The 19240-nt window shown below is 45.0% G+C and overlaps 1 protein-coding gene and 1 non-coding gene across 2 annotated transcripts in view; one reads left to right on the top strand and one right to left on the bottom strand.

The window, feature by feature from the left end:
• LOC112586668 (Down syndrome cell adhesion molecule-like) overlaps positions 1-19240 on the top strand; it is a 232426-nt gene that overhangs the window by 45254 nt on the left and 167932 nt on the right. The window lies entirely within an intron of this gene.
• On the bottom strand, positions 2581-2652 carry TRNAF-GAA. The gene has a single exon. It is a non-coding gene; the product is annotated as a tRNA-Phe (tRNA).

Genomic DNA, 19240 nt, shown 5'->3' with positions numbered 1-19240 from the left:
ATGGACTGAAGCACACCAGGCTTCCCTGTCCTTCACCATCTCCCAGAGTTTGCTCAAACTCTTGTCCATTGAGTTGGTGGTGCCATCCAACCATTTCATCCTTTGTTACCCTCTTCTCCTCCTGCCCTCAATCTTTCACAGTATCCAGCATCAGGGTCTTTTCCAATGAGTCAGCTGTTCGTATCAGGTGGCCAAAGTATTGGAGCTTTAGCTATATCATCAGTCCTTTCAATGAATATTCAGGATTGATTTTCCTTGGGATTGACTGGGTTTGATCTCAAACTTGGAGAAATGAGTGTGTGTTGGTCAACGTGTACTGATTGAACATCTGCTGGGTGCCAGGCACTGGAGGAGTCGGGTGCCACCGACATGGTCCCTGTCTTTGTGGAGCTAATTAAAGGGATACATCAGTAATGGAGTGCTGTGGAGTGTGTCATTGGCAGAGGAGATTGCATACTGGGAGTGCACAGTGGAGCATTTAGTCAAGCCTGTGGGTCAGGTGGAGCACAAGGACCAGCCTCAGCTGTGGTGAGGCTGAATGTTTGGAGAAAAGGTCAGAGGGCAGGAGTACTGAGGACGAGGATACACCAGGCAGAATCCCTACAGGAAGTAGATGGTGCTCATGGATGAGAAAATGCCTGGAGTGTTTAATAAAGGCACTATTTTTGAAGGTGTGGGCTGGATGTCAAGAAAGCACAAAGGCTGGGCAGTGCCCCGAGTCCTGTGATGGTTGCCTTGTCACTGTCCAGGTGAGGATGTAGTGCGTCCCAGCACCTGGAAGGAGAGGCCTACTTCCTAGGAGGAGTAATCTTTGGTTGGCAAATGCAGCAAGCTAAGGAAACTCATCAGGAAATGAGCCGGGGGTTAGTGACTGCCTCGACTCTCCTTCCTTCCTCTGATCGTCTGTGGGGGCTCCCACTGCCCTGAGCCTGCAGAAGTCAGAGGGTGTGGGCAGCTTGGCGATGCCCCAGGACTGGTCAGCCTCACAGGCCAGGAAACAGGATGAACAGGGGAGGTGGACGAGCAAACAGAAGGGATCAGCCCAGAGAAAGAAGAATGAAACAGACAGGACTGGAGAAGTAGATGGGGCCCGTTAGAGAGAGATGGTTCGCTCGAATTAAGGTTACGTTTTGTTCAAAAGCCTTTGGGCAGTTATTAAAATATTTAAGCAAAGGAGTCATGTGATCATGTCGTTTTCGGAAGATAAGGAGGTATCAGAGTAGAAGATGGATTTGAGGGGAGCGAGATGGGGTTCTCGAAAGCCATTAGGAGGTCATTACCACTCCCAGGAGAAAGGATGGGAGCTTGGACTGCCAAACAGTGCAGCTGGGGAAAGGGAGCCAATTCGAGATGTGTTTGAGGGAGTCTAGTGTGGAAGGCTGGGTGGATGTGCTTTTCCCTGATACAAGGGCCACTGGAGTTGGAGCAGTTTAGGGGTGAGTGAGGAGAAAGCATAGGCTCAGGTGTGGCCCTGGTCAGTTTGAGATGCTGTGAATGCATCTGAGTGGAGTATCAAACAGCAAATGGAAGAGTAGATGTGGAGCTCAGAGGACAGGCTTGGGTCCAGCTGGTGGAGAGCTGGTTGATATACCGTCATCTGGGCCAGGGTGTGGCCAGCACCTCTAAGAGCAAGTGTACAGTAAGATGAGAGAAGAGCCTGAGTGAGAATCCCGGAGAACACCAACATTTTGAGATCCAGCCCAGAAATATGACTCAGAAAAGGCAAATGAGAAGCAGTGGCCATCAGTGGCAAAATGTCAAGAGGATGGGGGCAGGAAGTACCCTGGGGTGGGAGGTGGAGCGACTAGGGAAGAAGACACCAGCCTGGATGCTGGCGTCTCCTCAGTGCAGGTTTACTGGGAATGGGGAGAAATGGGTCAGTAATGGGAGGTGATGGGATCCAGGGGGAACCCTGCTCAGTGAGGGGCCAGAGCATATGCAAATGGTGAGAATCGGTGACCACTGAGTAGACAGGGACCCAGGAGGGATCAGGTAGCAGGACAAAGGCTGGAGTGGAAGAAGCCTCACTCCTCTCAGAACCTCGTCCCCAGGCTTTCTCACCCTCGGGAAGAATAGCCTCTGTGCTTCCATTTAAAGGAGGTTGGCAGACTTTGGGTTTTTCTGACTCTGAACCAGACTCAGCATCAGCAAGGCCACCTGCACACTCTGATCTTCACACCCCGTCTTGCTGTGGACAGAGCTGGAGGAGGGCCTCGTGTAACATGTCAAGTGAGGGAAGGAGGGACCTGATCCTGGAGTGTTTGGAGACTTGGTGATGGTGGTGAGATGGGTAAAGGCACTTTTTCACTCTTTTCTCCTCCTTTTTCTAAAGAGGGAGTGCAGATCGGCTCCTGAGAGTGAGGGGCCTGAGGCTTGGGAGGTTAGAAAAGGTGAAAAGACCATGACCTGCACTGGGATGGAGCTGGGTAGGTAAGTGCCTGTGTTTGTGGTGGTGGTTTAGTCACTAAGTTGTGTCCGACTCTTGTGACCCCATGGACTGTAGCCGACCAGGCTTCTCTGTCCATGGCATTTCCCAGGCATGAATATTGGAGTGAGGTGCCATTTTCTTCTCCAGGGAATCTTCCCAACCCAGGGATTGAACCTGGGTCTCCTGCATTTCAGGCAGATTCTTTACCACTGAGCCACAGGGAAGCCTGGACCCCATGTTTACTGTGACACAGATCCTCCCAGCTGTGTGATTTTCTCCAGTGAAACTGAAGGGTCCAGATACAGGCTTCCATTCTCCCCTTCCTCTCTCCCTTCCTTCCCAATCTCTCCAAGTCAGAGTTCAGTGTTTTTGTCTTATTTTTCGTTTCAGTAAGTGGTTACACTGCTGCTGCTGCTGCTAAGTCGCTTCAGTCGTGTCTGACTCTCTGTGACCCCATAGACGGCAGCCCACTAGGCTCCTCCGTCCCTGGGATTCTCCAGGCAAGAACACTGGAGTGGGTTGCCATTTCCTTCTCCAATGCATGAACGTGAAAAGTGAAAGTAAAGTCACTCAGTCATGCCCAACTCTTAGCGACCCCACGGACTGCAGCCCACCAGGCTCCTCCGTCCATGGGATTTGCCAGGCAAGAGTACTGGAGTAGGGTGCCATCGCCTTCTCCAAGTAGTTACACTAGTGATTACCAACTCCCCAAACAACTCAGTGGTTTCATGATCACAGACACACAAATGTGTCACCTTTCTAGATGATGAGGAGAAGGAGAAGGGGCAGCCTGGAGGCCCGCCGTGGGTCACTTGTGGGTGTGGCAGTGGTAGGGACATCTCCATCTTGGGCATGATCAGCCTTGTCGCATGACCCTGCTGCATTAAGGAACCTGAAGGCTCCATGTTTGCCTTTACAGATTTTTAGTCACCTCCACTGGCGGCTGTGGTCACCCTCTGTTGTTTTCCCGGGCCTGGGTGGGCGATTGGGGTGGCACACTTGGCAGTGGGGCGTTCTCTTCCTTTCACTGCCTTCTTGGCAGAGACAGGCCACACGGAAGCAAAGGCATCGTTTGCATTTTTTAAGCAGGAGCCACTGATCACATCTGTATCTGCCAGATGGCAGTTGGGCTGTAATTGTTCTTAAAAACATACGTGTTTTCAGCTGTGCATCCCTTCTTGGAGACTTGGGGAAACAACAGGAAGTTCAAGAATGAATAGTTCTTTTCCTCTCAGAAGCCCACTTATCTGACTTACTTTCAATTTAGTGCTTCTGAAGAGAATCGTAGCGTGTCAGGACTTTAAAACATCAATAAAAATGTACCGAGTTGCTGCTCTAAGAAGAGGAATTCTGTGGGCTGGGACTTGTTCACTCCCAGAGCCTCTGAATATTTTCTTATGTGGCCAAAGAGATTTTGCAAATATATTTATTTATTTTTTATTCATTTCTAATTGGGGGATGATTGCTTTACAATGTTGTAATGGTTTCTGCTATACATCAGCATGAATCAACCATAGGCATACCTATGTTCCCTCCCTCCTGAACCTCCCTCCCACCTCCCACCCCATCCCGCCCTTCTAGGATATCACGGAGCACCAGGTTGAGCTCTCTGCATCATACAGCAAATTCCCACTGGTTATCTATTTTACATATGATGATATATTTATTTCCATGTCACTCTCTCAATTCATCTCAACCTCTCCTTCCTCCACTATATCCACTAGTCTGTATCTCTATTCAGTTCAGTTCAGTTCAGTTCAGTTGCTCTACTAAGCTAAGTCGCTTCAGTTGTGTCTGACTCTGTGTAACCCCACAGAGGGCAGCCCACCAGGCTCTGCCGTCCCTGGGATTCTCCAGGCAAGAACACTGGAGTGGGTTGCCATTTCCTCCTCCAATGCATGAAAGTGAAAAGTGAAAGTAAAGTCACTCAGTCGTGTCCGACTCTAAGCGACTCCATGGACTGCAGCCTACCAGGCTCCTCCATCCATGGGATTTTCCAGGCAAGAGTACTGGAGTGGGTTGCCATTGCCTTTTCCGGTTCAGTTGCTCAGTCATGTCCAACTCTTTGCAACCCCATGAACTGCAGCACGCCAGGCCTCCCTGTCCAACACCAACTCCCGGAGTTCACCCAAACTCATGTCCATCAAGTCGGTGATGCCATCCAGCCATCTCATCCTCTGTTGTCCCCTTCTCCTCCTGCCCCCAATCCCTCCCAGCATCAGAGTCTTTTCCAATGAGTCAACTCTTCGCATGAGGTGGCCAAAGTACTGGAGTTTCAGCTTTAGCATCATTCCTTCCAAAGAACATCCAGGACTGATCTCCTTTTGAATGGACTGGTTGAATCTCCTTGCAGTTCAAGGGACTCTCAAGAATCTTCTCCAACACCACAGTTCAACAGCATCAATTCTTCAGCACTCAGCTTTCTTCACAGGCCAACTCTAACATCCATACTGCTACAGCTAAGTCACTTCAGTCGTGTCCGACTCTGTGCGACCCCATAGACATCAGCCCACCAGGCTCCCCGGTCCCTGGGTTTCTCCAGGCAAGAACACTGGAGTGGGTTGCCATTTCCTTCTCCAATGCATGAAAGGGAAAAGTGAAAGTGAAGTCGCTTAGTCCTGTCCAACTCTTAGCGACCCCATGGACTGCAGTCTTCCAGGCTCCTCCACCCATGGGATTTTCCAGGCAAGAGTACTGGAGTGGGGTGCCATTGCCTTCTGCCCTGCATATAGTTTCATCAGTACCATCTGTCTAGATTCCATATATATATATATATGCATTAGTATACAATATTTGTTTTTCTCTTTCTGACTTACTTCACTCTTTACAATAGGTGCTAGGTTCATCCAGCTAATTAGAATTGACTCAAATATGTTCCCTTTTATGGCTAATATTCCATTATGTATACATACCACACCTTCTTTATCAGTTCATCTCTCGATGGATACTTACGTTGCTTCCCTATCCTAGATATTATAAATAGTGCTGTAATGAACATTGGGGTACATGTGTCTTTTTCATTTATGGTTTCCTCATGGTACAGATGGCTAATAAACACATGAAAAGATGCCCAACATGGCTCATTATTAGAGAAATGCAAATCTAAACTGCCATGAGGAGTCACCTTACACTGGTCAGAATGGCCATCATGAAAAAGTCTACAAACAATCATTGCTGGAGAGGATGTGCAGAAAAGGGAACCTTTTGCACTGTTGATGGGAATGTAAATTGATACAGCCATTATGAAGAACAGTATGGTGCTGCTGCTGGTAAGTCACTTCAGTCATGTCTGACTCTGTGCGACCCCATAGACGGCAGCCCACCAGGCTCTGCCGTCCCTGGGATTCTCCAGGCAAGAACACTGGAGTGGGTTGCCATTTCCTCCTCCAATGCATGACAGTGAAAAGTGAAAGTGAAGTCGCTCAGTCGTGTCCGACTCATCACGACCCATGGACTGCAGCCTACCAGGTTCCTCCATTCATGGGATTTTTCAGGCAAGAGTACTGGAGTGGGGTGCCATGGCCTTCTCCAGAAGAACAGGATAGAGATTCCTTAGAAAACTAGGAATAGAACTGTACTGTGCTAAGTCACTTGAGTCATGTCTGACTCTTTGCGACCCTATGGACTGTAGACTGCTGGGCTCCTGTGTCCCTGGAATTCTCCAGGCAAGAATACTGGAGTGGGTTGCCATGCCCTCCTCCAGGGGATTTTTGTAACCTAGGAAATCTAACCTGCATCTCCTGTGGCTCCTGCAGGCAGATTCTTTACTGCTGAGCCACAGAGGAAGCCCAGGAATAGAACTACCCTTTGCAAATGTATTTAAATGAAGGCTCTGGACATGGAGAAATTCTCCTGGACTGTCTATTAGGTTTGATACATCAAACCTAATAGATTCTTCTGAGAGGGAGTGGGGAGACCAGTGGGGCAGTAGGAGATGTGATGACAAAGCAAAAGATTGGAGTGATGCAAGGAAGGGATCACAAGCCAAGGAATGTTAGCAGCCCCAAAAAGCTGAAAAGTTCAAGGAGATAGATTGCCGCCTGCCCCCCACCCCCACCCTGTGGAGCCTCCTGGGAAAGCTCGGGTCTGCTGACACCCTGACATTAGTCCTGTGAAAGGAGTCTTAGACTTCTGGTCTCTAGAACTATAAGAGAATACATTTGAGTTGTTTTAAGTCACCAAGTTTGTGTTAGGTCATGACAGTCATAAGACACTGATATTGTAGGGTAGTTTATTTTGAGATTTTTTTCCTTGTGTTTTACTGATCAGTTACCCTGATGGTTGGTTTTCATGTGAGAGGATGGGGGGATGATGCATATGCAGTAAACTTGAGTTGATGTGTTAGCTCCCATCTCAACCTGTTGACAGTGTAGAATCAGTTAGTGAGGAGGGTTGAGGAGGTACCACCCAATCTAAAACCCAGCAGTCTGGTTCTGTCAAGCAGCTCAGTCCAGAACAGAGCAGGTGTTCTGGCAAGACTGTCACTGATGTGGTAAACACAGACTCTGAATGAAGCACAAGGAACCTCCTACTGGTCCAGCTTTCTCCTTATATTTATGAATCAACATTGTCCTTTGCCTACAAACACAGCTCCTGATAAATGTCAGCCTAGGGTAAAGACACTCTTCTAAGATACTATCTCACTTTACTCTTGAAAGCAACATACCTCAATGGCTTAGGCCAAAACTTTATAAGATTGAGAAGAATATCTTTTGCACTTAGCTAAAATATTTTCTCTAAACAGTGCCAGTTTTAAACCCTTTAAAAGTTTTCACAATGTTTGTTATCATTTTTCAAATGGAAAAACAACATAAAATGAATGTAAATTTTGTTAAATATTTGTGTACAAGTCAAAAAGACAAGAAAACACTTGTAGTTCTACAATGTAGAGATATATACTGTTAATATTTTGGGATATCTCTTTTAAATATTCATCTTATCTGACTTTTTTTTTTTACTGTTTTCTGAACATTTTCCCACATCAATATGTATTCTTCTATAATTTTTTAATGGTTCAGTTCAGTTCAGTCACTGGGTTGTGTCCGACTCTTTGCGACCCCATGGACTGCAGCACGCCAGACCTCCCTGTCCATACCTCCCAGAGTATGCTCAAACTCATGTTCATTGAGTTGGTGATGCCATCCAACCTCTGTAGTCCCCTTCTCCTCCCACCTTCAATCTTTCCCAGCATTAGAGTCTTTTCAAATGAGTCAGTTCTTCACATCAGGTGGCCAAAGTATTGGAGTTTCAGCTTCAGCATCAGTCCTTCCAATGAATATTCAGAACTGATTTCCTTTAGGATGGGCTGGTTGAATCTCCTTGCAGTCCAAGGGACTCTCAAGAGCCTTCTCCAACACCACAGTTCAAAAGCATCACTTCTTCAGTGCTCAGCTTTCTTTATAGTCCAACTCTCACATAGCATTCTGTTTTCTTATATGTAAATATATGTCCACAATTTATTAGCCAATCCCCTTGTTGTGCATTTAGGTTATTTTTGGAATTTTATTGTTGCCTATTCATGTGCTTTGCCCATTTCCCTTTTTTTTTTGCTGTGTTATTTGAAAAATAAGTTTATGATCTTTTTGTTATTGTTGTGTATTAGGGTTATTAATTTTTTAACAGGATGTAAAATTTTGAAACTCATTGCATTTTAATTTTGTTTATGGGACACCTCTTTGGAATATAAATATTACTAAATTTTATGTACTCTAAAGTATTTGCCTTTCCTTTTTGGGTGCATCTATGGTGATTTCTTGGAGAAGGCAATGGCACCCCACTCCAGTACTCTTGCCTGGAAAATCCCATGGATGGAGGAGCCTAGTAGGCTGCAGTCCATGGGGTCGCTAAAAGTCAGACACGACTGAGCGACTTCACTTTCACTTTTCCCTTTCATGCATTGGAGAAGGAAATGGCAACCCACTCCAGTGTTCTTGCCTGGAGAATCCCAGGGACGGGGGAGCCTGGTGGGCTGCCGTCTATGGGGTCGCACAGAGTCGGACATGACTGAAGTGACTTAGCAGCATGGTGATTTCTATTCTCTATTATTTACAAATTGATTTTCTTCAATTCTAATGTTATACTAGATTTTAATCAGCTTCTCGTTTTAGATCAAGTACAGCATTTCTTCTTTGTGGTGCAGCCATAATATTTCTAATCCTTAACCAGCCACTCAGTTCATTCCTATGCTAAGAATAGTTTATTTTCCCCCTTAGCATATTTTTGACCTAAAACTCCTCAATTGGCTAATTTGATTGTTTGACCATATAATCTCATCCTTTAGCAGCTCCAGGCTGATAAATACATAAGGATCAGTATAATGTGAGTTTTTGAGTGTGCACATATTTATAAGTGAATTAGATACCTATGAAGAGTTATTTGCATATAATAAAGGGTCTTTTTTTTCCCCCTGCATGATAATGAGAGAGAAAAATCTCTAGTGTATGACTCTCATTTCCCACATTAAAGTGATGTTCTGTACTCTCAAGAACATAAACTGATAAATTAGAAAAAAATCAGATTCTTCCAATTGCACTAAAATTTGAAGAAAAAGAAATGATTTCTTTCTAACAAGGCAGGAAAGAAAAACAAGTTGAACAAGCTCTGGGCTTCCGGAATTTCCCATTCAGCTCTTTCTCTGCTTATGTTCCAAACAATTGCATAAAAGCAATCCTAAACAAATGTTTATAGAGGCTGCACTCTGAAATACTGATAATGAATTCTACATAACAAGCACACTCTTTCCCCCGGCTGTTTGAATTTAAAGTATACATTTTGCAGTAATTTTGATGACTTCATTTTGAAACGGTTCTTAACAGACATTTTGGAAATGTCTCATGTCATGAATTTATTCATAAACCAGCCTGTCAAAAACCTTAGCTTTCACAGGGGACAAACTGTGTCAGATGTGTGGTGGTTGTTCCACCTGAATTATCCACCGTCTTGAAAGGTCATTACTCATTTCCATATCTACTTGGATACTCTTGCTCACCGTGACTGGTTTTAGGGCCATGTGGAGAGGAGACCATGATATTGAGTTCTCAGCTATGCAGCACTGGGTATGGGCTATGCTGCTGCTGCTGCTGCATAGTCTCTTCAGTCGTGTCTGACTCTGTGCGACCCCATAGACAGCAGCCCACCAGGCTCTGCCATCCCTGGGATTCTCCAGGCAAGAACACTGGAGTGGGTTGCCATTTCCTTCTCCAATCATGAAAGTGAAAAGTGAAAGTGAAGTCGCTCAGTCGTGTCTGACTTTTAGCGACCCCATGGACTGCAGCCTACCAGGCTCTTCCGTCCATGGGATTCTCCAGGCAAGAGTACTGGAGTGGGTTGCCATTGCCTTCTCCGGGGTATGGGCTATATTCCTCTACTAATTATGATGATAGCTTTGTGTTTGGGAAGCTATGGTGTTTACTGTTATGGTAATGATCACTGTCATTCATCAAAAGGGTGATAAACCAATAATGGGATCTTGGAACAGGAGAGAAAAGAAAAGTGTGATATGTCATTTTTTCACAGGCTGACAGCCACTAATGAGGACTGATAGGATCTAATGTTTATTTGTTCAATAAACAAGCCACTGGGTTGTGAACAAGAGGTCAGTATAGCCAGCAGTGAGTGTGAGCCGCTCCATCAAAGGGCATTATTTAGTGTCTAGAGCAAATCCCAGAAAGTCTTACAATAATGATAGTACAACACATAGGTCCTCTCCCTCTGATTCCTAAAAAACAAGTAGATGCTTGTGCATTTCCAGTTCATGGCCCTTGACCTTGTCCTGTCATGAAGCTAGATAGTCATGCAGATGGGTTAAACCAGCACATCTCATATGTAGTGATTCTGTTAGAATACAGATCCTGGAGTGGTGGGCTGAGATTCTGCACATGTAACCAACTTCCAGAACTTATAGGACCAAACTTGCAGGAAGGAGGGGACAAAGCCCAACAGAAGTAGACTTGGGGTATCTTCTAATAATAGGGCATGTGCTTAAGAGGACAGAAGATTGTGATGGATGAACATGTAGGCCCTGGCTGTGAATCCTGGCTCGGCCACTGCTAAGTTACTACTGCTAAGTAGTAACCATGAACCCCAAAGTCTTGCATGATGTGTCAGATTGAATGTTGGCTACAGCTCTGCTCCCCTCAGTTCAGTTCAGCTGCTCAGTCGTGTCTGACTCTTTGCGACCCCATGAATCACAGCACACCAGGCCTCCCTGTCCATCACCAGCTCCCGGAGTTCACTCAGACTCACATCCATCGAGTCAGTGATGCCATCCAGCTATCTCATCCTCTGTTGTCCCCTTCTCCTCCTGCCTCCAATCCCTCCCAGCATCAGTCTTTTCCAATGAGTCAACTCTTCGCATGAGGTGGCCAAAGTACTGGAGTTTCAGCTTTAGCATCATTCCTTCCAAAGAAATCCCAGGGCTGATCTCCTTCAGAATGGACTGGTAGGATCTCCTTGCAGTCCAAGGGACTCTGCTCCCCTAGGGCCCACCTAAAGGCAGTGTTCCTTGGGGCAGGCCATTTCCCCCAGACCTTTTGGGAATCTTCCAAAACTTCTGCTTGGATTTCCATACTTCATGCCTGCTCACTTGCCATTATTGGCCATAGCATGTCACCTCTCCAAGCCTGTCAGTAGACAGGGCAGCTGACTCCTCCCACAAGGTGGCAGACTGGGAAGTATCATCCCCTACAGGAGAGGAGCTGAAGTGTTAGGATAAGAACAGTCTCTTAGAAGCCACTCAGCAGCTGTGTACTCTTGTTACCTTCAGAAGGTTGTTTTCATGATTGAATGAGCTGAGGTGGATAGGACATGGCACCGCTCATAAGAGAAGCTCAGTAAATGTTTATAATCATACTTGATATTGCTTTTGTTCTTATACCTCACCCTGATCCTCATGGTCAAGTTACTGTATCTTCCAGGCCAAGGAAAGTCCCTATCCTTTCCTGCTGGGACACCTGGAACTTGTGGAGGCCCACTGTGGACTAAGCAATCAGATCACTTGAAGTGTTGTCAATTAGGCACTTGCTTGTGTGCATTTCTAGGTTGTTGATGCAGTCAGTTACTTCTGAATCATTCTAGGGAGTGGCTGAATCTTCCTGTCCATCATATTGTCTGTGTTTTTGGCTTGAGTTTCAGATTACTTGATTATTCTATTCTCTGTATTTTGTTTTTGACCCACTCTTTGATCATGTATTCTACAGATATTTGTTGAGTATCCAAGTATATAAGACATTGTGTGAGCAGCAAAGATATACTTGGTGTATATCAAGGGGCTTACTGTTGAATAAGGTCTTAGGAGCATCCCTTACATGTAAGCCCTGGTTCGTCACTATCCAGTTACCAAGCACTAGTAGATGAAGCTGGAGAAGGCAATGGCAACCCACTCTAGTACTCTTGCCTGGAAAATCCCATGGATGGAGGAGCCTGGTGGGCTGTAGTCCATGGGGTTGCTGAGAGTCAGACACGACTGAGCGACTTCACTTTCATTTCTCACTTTCATGTATTGGAGAAGGAAATGGCAACCCACTCCAATATTCTTGCCTGGAGAATCCCAGGGATGGGGGAGCCTGGTGGGCTGCCATCTATGGGGTCCCACAGAGTCAGAAATGACTGAAGTGACTTAGCAGCAGCAGTAGATGAAGCTTCAGAGATAGGACCCAGCCTGAATAAATGGGAATCTGGGAAGCTTGAGCATATCCATTGAGTCAAAGGGTAACTTTATAGGTTTGTGAGCAGAGCAGGTGCATTACTTGGGCATTAGGGGAAAAGAGTGGGTAGTATGTACATGTATTGGCTGTAGTGTTGTCCAGTGGCTGGGAACTTGGTGGAGGAAGAGATTATCAGGGTGTTATATGGTGCAGTGGTGAAATGAACAAGGCTGGGACAGTATGTGTGTTTGGGAGCAGAGAGTAACCAGTAACCTTAGAATGCTGAAGGTGATCATGATGCCATAATCAGAAAGGAAACATGAGCAGGCAGATGGTTAGGTGGGAGGAAATGGTGCATTCAGTTTGGTCCTAAGTTGGTGCTGCAAGAGAGGTATCCAGATAGAGATGTTGAAAAAAAGTTTTAGATAATATTTAGACCAGTTAACCAGATCAACTTGGAGAAGGCAATGGCACCCCACTCCAGTGTTCTTGCCTGGAGAATCCCAGGGATGGTGGAGCCTGGTGGGCTGCCATCTATGACTGAAGTGACTTAGCAGCAGCAGCAGCAGCAGCAGCAGCAAATGGATCAACTAGTTGCATGTTCAGTCACTTCAGTCATGTCCTACTCTGTGTGACCCTGTGGACTGTAGCCCACCAGGCTCCTTTGTCCATGATATCTCTCAGGCAAGAAGAGTAGAGTGGGTTACCATTTACTTTTCCAGGGGATCTTCCCGACCCAGAGATTGAACCTGTGTCTCTTAGGTCTCCTGCATTGGCAGGCGGTTTCTTTACCACTAATGGCACCTGCAAGTGATGTCAATTAGTTGAGGATCTACTATGTAATACATGTTAAAGGCGTATTAATCTTATCAGTCTTAACTCAACTAAGAATACAGACCAAAGCATACACAGTTCTTAAATGATGAAGAATGAGATCTTTGTTAATACAGTAATTCATCTCACCAGGTGGGTATTTTTTTTTAATTTGACTAAAAATAGGCATGATCTATTTATGAATCTCTTTTTGGAGCAGTGTGTTATAAAACAAAGTTAATGTGTTAAATTTAACTGTGATTTAAATTGATGTTGCCTCAGTCCCCTGGGACCAATGAAACACAAGAAGGGCAGAAAAAAAACAGCCATTTCTGTTGTTGCCTAATGATAGGAAAGATTTGAAAATCAAACACATTGAGTTAGCCTCACTGTGCAGCAAGGAACAAAACCAAATTAATTATAAATAAGATGAATAAATAATTTAAACATATCACTTATTGCCTCTTTATTGCTCAACACTTGAAAAATTATTTCAATTAGAAACTTAAACTTAGTTTGATAGATGATGAAGAGTATGCAGCCCAAGATAAATGTAAATCCCTTTGTGATATAAAAATTTGATTTTGCAGTATGAGGTCTATTAAAAAGAAATTAATAATCTCCAGAAGAAAGAGGTAGTGCCAAGAAAGGTTGGCCTTTTCCCACAGAATATTGCTTATTTTAAGAGGAGGAAATCAGTAAGATTATTACAGAGATTTTCTTTTTAAATCAAAACCATAAAACTAACCACCAACTCCTGAACAAACCAAAACAAAAAAACACTTGATACACATTTGTATCTTTGGATTTCATATTAAAATCGTAGAATATGTATGCTACTTTTATTTCACATGATCTTGATTTTTCTTCCAAGCCAAAAGAAATAATTTGGGGTTTTTTCTGTGTCTCTGTGTGCTTATTGGCCCCCATAAAGCACCGCAGAGCACTCTCCCCTTTGCTACACCTACAAAGTGAGGGATATGTTTGTCTGGCTGGTGCCACACTGGATCTTATCCAAGACAAGAGTATCCTAGACAAGCTGCTAATTCCCTGGGCTTTCATATTCTGGTGCCTCAAAGCCCTCCCTCTGTCTGTCATCCCTGATAGATGCAGTTGATTGACAAGAGCACTGTATTTATACGTTCGATCTGAAACTTCAGAGTCCTCAGCATAGGACTCCAGGCAGTCATGGCTAGTGGGCCAGAATAGGCATGTGGCATGACACCTACTTGTCATCTGACTGGGGATCTGAGGAATTAAGAATTTGGTAACATCTGTCTGGCATATTGAGGCTTCCCAGGTGGCTCATTGGTAAAGAATCCACCTGCAAATGCAGGAGACAAGGGTTCGATCCCTGGGTCAGGAAGATCCCCTGGAGGAGGAAATGGCAACCCACTTCAGTATTCTTGCCTGAGAAATCACATGGACAGAGGACCCTGGTGGGCTACAATCCATGGGGTCACAAAGAGTCGAGCACAACTTAGCTATGAAACAGCAACCACAACAAATCTGGCATATTAGCTGTGTGTCTGATTTCTTGTAGATGCAAACATCTATGAACTGAGCTTTTAGTTCAGGCTGTAGAATTGAGTTCTTTCTACTCTATATGTGGAAATTAAAGGCCAGAAGTAAATGTTGAAGGAAATTGACACACATACCTTACCTTCTGAAACTCCGTGTCCATCTGAAGGAACTAAAGGTGTGCAGCTCTCCCTCTGCCCCTCATGCCAAAGCAAACAGAATTCTCATCACCCAACGGAAAGCCAAGGCAGAACAAGTGAACACTAGCTGGGCCACTGATGCTTGCCCAAGCAGTTTTCAATTAATGTCGAAAGTTTAGCAGAGATTTAAAACAGTTGTGTTTTGTTTGGCCAGTGGGGGGTTTCTTTCTTTAATTTGCCCATTTGTGGGTCCTCTACTCCAGACATCACAGGCTCCACCACTGCCCTGTCTTGATCCTGGAAATGTCTGAAGACAACTGACTTTGTGACACTTACCCCTTCATCCTTCTCACTTTGGACTGAAATGTGCCCTCCCAAAATTCGTACATTGAAGCCCTAAGACCACAATGTGACTATATTCAAGAAAAGGGCTTAAGGTAGGTGGGCTGTACTGTGCCATGCTAAGCCACTCATTCATGTCTGACTCTTTGCAACCCCGTGGACTGTAGCCCACCAGGCTCCTCTGTCCATGGGATTCTCCAGGCAAGAATACTGGACTGGGTTAGGGGGGTTGTTAAGGTTAAATGACGTCTTAAGGGTGGGGTCCTAATCCTAAAGAATTGGTGTCCTTATAAGAAGAGGGAGAGACACCAGGAATGCTCATGCTCAGTGAAGAGGCCCTGTGAGGACAGTGAGAAGGTGGCCGCCCATGAACCATGGGGAGAGGTCTCAAGAGAAACCAGACCTGATGGCACTTTGATCTTGAACTTACTGCCTCCAGAACCGTGAGAAGTAAATGTCTGTGTTCAAGCCTCCCTTGACTGCTTAGTTCCTCAGTCGTGTCTGACTCTTTGTGACCTCATGGACTGTAGCCCGCCAAGCTCCTCTGCCCACCGAATTTTCCAGGCAAGAATCCTGGATTGGGTTGCCATTTTCTTCTCCAGGGGGTCTTCCCGGCCCAGGGATCAAACCCATGTCTCTTACATAAGCCACTCAGTCTATGGCGTTTATTCTGAAACCTCCCCTACTCCTAAAAACATGGATGAAACAGCAGAAATCTCTGATCAGAGCTGTGGGGTGGAGTGGGGGGAGACCCACACCAGGGTGCTCTGCCTCTGAGGGACTCCTTAGACTTCTTGTTTCTCTTCTTCTTTGAGAGTCCAACAAACCAGCTTGATACCTGAGCAGGCAGAGTCATACCTGTAAGTCTGAAAGACCTGGGTCTTCTTGCAAGACATCTGATTTTATTTTTTTGAAAGGGTGACAGCAGATTTTACTTTGAACACTTGGCAAGGGAAAAGGAAAAGATAAAGCATTAAATGTAATTGCTGCCCACTTCCCCTTGCCTCCCCTGCTGAGGAGTCTCCTATGTTGGACAGGAATTTACTGACTTGAGGCTTCCTGGGGAGGCATAGGCCAAAATGAACCCAAAGTTAGGGAACCCAGAAAAGAAAGCTAAGAGCTGCTGAGAGCTCTGATAGAGGGGAGCTGCTGACAGAGGAGATGGATCCTTCTTGAAAAGGAGATAGTAGAACCCAGGTGGCTACTGGAGATGGAGTGTCTAGAGGACTTGGAATATGATGCAAGAGTGTTTGTCTGGTCAGCAGCTCTGTGTGTGTGTGTTGGGGGTTGTAATGGAGAATGAGGACTCTACATTTTTGGACTTTATAAAACAAGCCTAATTATCTTCTGGCATACTCCCAGAGACATCCATAAAGCCTCAATCTTACCCTTTCATGCTGATTTTTTTTTAAAAAGTACTGTGCTCTGCCTAATATCATGGATGAGACCATATTAGAGGCTTTGCACAATACAAATGTGTATGTATATATTTGTATTAATGTATATACATAACACACATACAAACATGTGGAGATATATATATATATATATATATATATATATATTTATCAGTCATTTCAGTCATTCAGTCATGTCCCATGGGGTCTATTTGTGGCCCCATGCACTCCAGCACTGCAGGCTTCCCAGTCCATCACCAACTCCCTGAACTTGCTCAAACTCATGTCCATCGAGTTGGTGATGCTATCCAACCATTTCATCCTCTGTCATCCCCTTCTCCTCCTGCCTTCAATCTTTCCCAGCACCAGGGTCTTTTCCAATGAGTCAGTTCTTTGCATCAGGTGGCCAAAGTATTGGAGCTTCAGCTTCAGCATCAGTCCTTCCAATGAATATTCAGGACTGATTTCCTTTAGGATTTACTGGTTGGATCTCCTTGCAGTCCAAGGGACTCTCAAGCATATTCTCCAACCCCACAGTTCAAAAGCATCAAATCTTTGATGCTCAGCTTTCTTTATAGTCCAACTCTCACATCCATACATGACTACTGGAAAAACCATAGCTTTGACTAGATGGATTTTTGTCAGCAAAGTCATGTCTCTGCTTTTTAATATGCTGTCTAGGTTTGTCATAGGTTTTCTTCCAAGGACCAAGCGTCTTTTAATTTCATGACTGCAATCACCATATGCAGTGATTTTGGAGCCCAAGAAAATAGTCTCTTACTGTTTCCATTATTTCCCCATCTATTTTCCATGAACTGATGGGACCAGATGCCATGATCTTAGCTGTTTGAATGTTGAGTTTTAAGTCAGCTTTTTCACTCTCCTCTTTCACTTATATCAGGAGGCTCTTTAGTGCCTCTTCACTTTCTGCCATAAGGGTGGTGTCATCTGAGTATCTGAGGTTATTGATATTTCTCCTGGCAATCATACTCCTTTCCTAATTGGAACCAGTCCATTGTCCCATGTCCAGTTCTAATTGTTGCTTCTTGACCTTCATACAGATTTATCAGGAGGCAGGTCAGGTGGTCCAGTATTTCCAACTCGCTTAGAATTTTCCACAGTTTGTTGTGATCCACACAGTCAAAGGCTTTGACGTAGTCAATAAAGCAAAAGTAGATGTTTTTCTGGAATTCTCTTGCTTTTTCCTATGATCCAACAGATGTCGGCCATTTGATCTCTGATTGCCCTGCCTTTTCTAAATCCAGCTTGAACATCTGAAAGTTATTGGTTCACATACTGGTGAAGCCTCACTTGGAGAATTTTGAGCATGACTTTGCTAGTGTGTGAGATGAGTGCAACTGTGTGTTAGTTTGAACATTCTTTGGCATGGCCTTTCTTTGGGATTGAAATGAAAATTGACCTTTTCCAGTCCTGTGGCCACAGCTGACTTTTCCAAATTTGCTGGCATATATATATTGGCTTTCTAGGTAGCACTAGTTTTAAAGAACAGGCCTGCCAATGCAGGAGACATAAGAGACATGGATTTGATCCCTAGGTTGGGAAGATTCCCTGGAAAAGGGCATGGCAGCCCAATCCTGTATGCTTGCCTGGAGAATCCCATGGACAGAGAAGCCTGGCAGGCTACACACAACTTAGGAACTAAATAACAACTGTATAAAATGCTTTTGGTTTAGAACAGGCTTAATAATGAATAAGATTTGACCAATATTCTATTAGGCAAGAACCAAAGAAGTGACTTCCACATTTTTCATTGCAGATAACTTCTTCCTTCATTCACAGTTTTTGTCATCAAGTAACTTTGACTCCATGCAAACATTGGTCTTTTGTTAGCAGATTGTCATCACTTTTCAGGAGGAAATACGTGTCTTTGCCAGGTCAATGTATTTCACTAAGTTCATTTATGTGAAGAATCTATTTTTATCCACAGTGATACTGTTGCTCTTAAACTTATAAGGAAGGAGAGAGGACAAAGCCATGAGGGGTCAGCCTATTAAAGACAATTATTATATTACAGGGCTTCCCAGGTGGCTCAGTGGTAAAGAATCCGCCTGCCATTGCAGGAGACGTAAGAGACATTCAGGGTTCGATCCCTGAATTGGGGAGATCCCCTGGAGGAGGGCATGGCAACCCACTCCAATATTCTTGCCTGGGGAATCCCATGGACAGAGGATCCTGGTGGGCTACAGTCCATGGAGTTGCAAAGAGTCAGTTAGGACTGAGCATGCACGTGATACTACAATCAAATCAACCCAGAGCATATATGCTGTAGACGAGTCCTAGGGTGGCCACGGCAAAGCACCAGAGACTGGGAGCTGAGAACACAGAAACTCGCTCTCTCACAGTCTGGAGGCCAGAAGTCTGAGGTCAAGGTGTGGGCAGGGCTGGCTCCTTCTGAGGCTTCGAGGAAGACTCTCCCAGGCTCTGCCTCAGCCTCTGGGCTTTGCTGATGACTTTAATGACCCGCAGCCCCATAGCCTATCGATTCTGTCTTCATCGTTACAATGAGCACTACCTGTATGCATGTTTCTGTGTCCACATGTCCACTTTGTATAAGGACACCAGTCATGTTGGATTAGGGGCCACCTCACTTTAGTCTGCCCTGTCTTAACTAATTACATCTGCAACAATTCTGCTTCCAAACAAGGTCATGTTCTGAGTTTCTGAGGGTTAGGACTACAACACAGGATTTTGAGGGGATACAAGCCAGCCCACAGCACAGGCTGATCTGCATACTTTTGTTTATTCTCCCAGTTGTGTCTGGCTCTTTGCGACCCCTTGGACTGTAGCCCAACAGGCTCTTCTGTCCATGGGATTTCCCAAGTAAGAATACTGGAGTGGGTTTCCATTTCCTTCTCCAGGGGATCTTTCCAACTCAGGGACTGAACCTGCATCTCTTGCATTGGCAGGTGGATTCTTTACCACTGAGGCACCTGG

Source organism: Bubalus bubalis, chromosome 1, assembly GCF_019923935.1.
Source record: "Bubalus bubalis isolate 160015118507 breed Murrah chromosome 1, NDDB_SH_1, whole genome shotgun sequence".
NCBI lineage: Eukaryota > Metazoa > Chordata > Mammalia > Artiodactyla > Bovidae > Bubalus > Bubalus bubalis.
This window is presented reverse-complemented; position numbering and strand designations above follow the sequence as displayed.